This window comes from Nematostella vectensis, unplaced genomic scaffold (assembly GCF_932526225.1).
Source record: "Nematostella vectensis unplaced genomic scaffold, jaNemVect1.1, whole genome shotgun sequence".
NCBI lineage: Eukaryota > Metazoa > Cnidaria > Anthozoa > Actiniaria > Edwardsiidae > Nematostella > Nematostella vectensis.
In genome coordinates this window covers 1-3083 of record NW_026019281.1, presented here as the reverse complement: position 1 = coordinate 3083, position 3083 = coordinate 1, and the positions used below count along the sequence as shown (strand labels likewise).

At 42.8% G+C, this 3083-nt stretch overlaps 1 pseudogene; it reads left to right on the top strand.

Annotated features, from left to right (window-relative positions):
• Positions 1 to 751: 751 nt before the first annotated feature.
• On the top strand, positions 752 to 2144 carry LOC116620338 (annotated as a pseudogene).
• The last annotated feature ends 939 nt before the right edge of the window (positions 2145 to 3083 follow it).

The window sequence follows — 3083 nt, the reverse complement described above, 5'->3', positions numbered from 1 at the left end:
CCGCGCTGACGTCACCGTGTTGTCGCGCGCGCGGGAGCCAATCCCGACCCCGCGTGACGTCACACCCCTAACCAGATATCTCCATTCCCATTGGTTAACACCACCTGTGACGTCACACACCTGACCATATATCCACCAATCAGAATCCAGCTTGACCACCCCTCCCCTAGCTGACCAAAACCTGACCAAATATACTAGTGATACTACTTATTGTATATGGCAACACTACCCGACCCCTCCCTAATCTAATGACCCATCTCTTAGCTGTAATAGCCAATCCTAATACCAATACTAAATAAAGGCGAGATCACAATACATCACAGACATTGACGAGTGTGTGACTGGATTAAACAGTTGCCATACCAACGCTACGTGTATCAACACGATTGGCTCATTCACGTGCAGATGTAAAAGTGGTTACTATGGTGATGGAAAAAGATGTGTCCCGGATGTTGGTAACGTAATTTTTTCTCGGCGTTTTCGGGTACTTTTGCATGCTAAACATTGAATATATATATTTTTGCTCAATATGTTGTACTGAAGTCGCTCAGAACTCCTCCACAGATGGCGTTACACAGATACACAGATATTACGAAACATCACAAAGAAGGTCGGACATATTCCAAACATTAGAATAGGAAGTTCCTAACTCAAACATATGCAGACATCCAACAGCGAGAGCATTGCAGGAATATAGAAAAATGTACCACCCTTCATCGGTGTATTAAGGAGACTCGCCGTATGTTCCAAAATGGCGGTTACGATAGCAAACTCCGGGGTTTTCTCGCCTAAAAAAATCCAACAACTACAGGTCGGCTACAAGCAAGGACGTATTATACCAATAAGTAATGCTAGAAATAGTTTAATTACAAGATTTTCTAATGCCAGCATGTAAATAGTTGCTGTCAGGATTACTTGAACGTAGAGACAATGTTGAGTCTTTTAGCAGAAACCTTCTTTTCTTACAGGTGTGTTACCTGTTACCTGTCCTCCTGCCGTGTGGCACATAGGGCCTTCTTACAGGTGTACTGCGACATAACCCCTAATAGGCGTGGATGGGCGCTTGCAGCGCGCTTTTCAAACAATGATGGTAAAAACTGGATGCGAGACGAAGGTCCCTGGTAGTACGACCAGCGGTCGGCAGTAGGTGACGTCATATACCTGTCTATCAATAGCGACATGAACCCCGCAGCCTTCTGGCTACTCAGGGGGAAGAATTTCAAGTTGGCCCGTAGTGATGACTTCAATCACATTGCTCTACTCGCCACCACCGATAACTGCCTCGAAGGCCAGACGTTTAGAGAAAAGATAACGAGCTAAGGGAACTTCAGGAATGGCGCTTTCTGGGCGAGTAATAGATGTCATTGCAATTGTAGTGTAAAGTATGGTGGGTTGTATAGAAGCACTGATGGCTTTTCGCAACACTCTTGCAATGGAAAGATACAGGGCAGCAAATACATTGGATTCTGGTGCGACACTGGAGTGGTGGGGAGGGTACAGTGATGATGATCGGTGGAGGGGGGGGGGGGCAGGGTGTAGCAGGGTAAACCACGGCATTGGCGCGACTGAAGCTAATGAGGCCTCAGTTTTCGACTATGGAACAGGTAAAATGGATTTTAGCGATGATGTGAAAACAACTTACAAACATCTTACTCTCTTAAATCTTTGGCTCGAAAACTGAACTTTATGGAGTTTGCTAGACTTCGGAGCTTAAGAACCAGGGATTGCGTTAGTAATACACAGTTCAATTTCCATCCCGCTAACCTCCCTGGGTAAGATAAACAACCAATTTTTTCTCAAGATCATGCAGAACAGGTTACTAGTTTACAGGTCAGATGGATTAAGTTCTTAATCTTTCCTAGCGTGCTTTTATTTTTGCTTGGAATGCTTATGTTTTACCATTGACTGCATCAGTATATTTTACAGAACAATTGTGTATGATGAACATTTTTAAATGTGGATATCTTAAATGTGGATTTTTAAATGTGGATATTATAAAGATGGATACTTTCTTTATTCGGTTTCCTATACATGATTCCTAATAGTACCACAATATTAACTCCTCAGAAACAAGCGATGACCTCGCCTACACCATTCTGATCACAACTAATCAGATTGACAAGTTATGGATGAAGCTATTAAAAGTAGCTTTTGTTTACGCTTTCAATTTCAGTTGATTTTGCTCAGAAGTGTAGAAGCCCGCTCGTAAGGGTCATGTAGAAGCTAATCAGAAGCTTTCACTACATTGGATTGATGCACCACAGACAAAAAAAACAAAACAAACAAAAAAACAATAGAACGAAAATACAATAGAACAACGAGGTAATCCAGCCAATAGAACAACGAGGTAATCCAGCCAATAGTCAGTAGTCCTATGCAAAAGTAGACAAAAGACAGATTACGAACTACTCAATCAACAACACCACGAAGCTCGGGAGCAATTTTAACTATATTCATTCAAACAATTAAGGTGAGCTCCGTGTTGGTTCGGTATATACGGCAGCTTTCTCTCTAACATATGGTGGGCCTACTCATGAATCTTGCAGTATACTCTACTATGGAGCGATATTCGTCGGATTTGAGTGCAAAAGGAATGCTGGGGATGGTGTCGTGGTCCTGACTGTGTGATTGGTCGGAATGTAATGTCCCTAGCATACTGATCGGGTTTCCTGTGGCTTGTAATAGTTGTGACGTCCCAGATTCCACGCTTCCGCACAGTTCGTCTACGGGCCCCGGATAAACTAGTAGGAACACCAGAGACAAGATGATTTATATCGACCAATAAGACTGTCTAAATAAACATAATTACTCAGACTCATGATATTGTAGATGCAAGATAAGGTTTAATTCATGCCGGCTCTAAGGGGTATCGGCACACAAAGGGGTAACTGTTGGCAACGGAAAAGTCGATCCAAGTCTTGGACTGATTAAAAAGGTAAGTACAATCCTTATCTTTGCCATTGTCACTTGGTTTTTTAAAAGCCCATTGTGTGAAGTCTACCGATGTTCCATCACTCCACACAAACGCCTTTTCGTTCTTGAGATCGTTGAGGCCGATCCAGTAGGCGTTTCCTAAAAGAGGG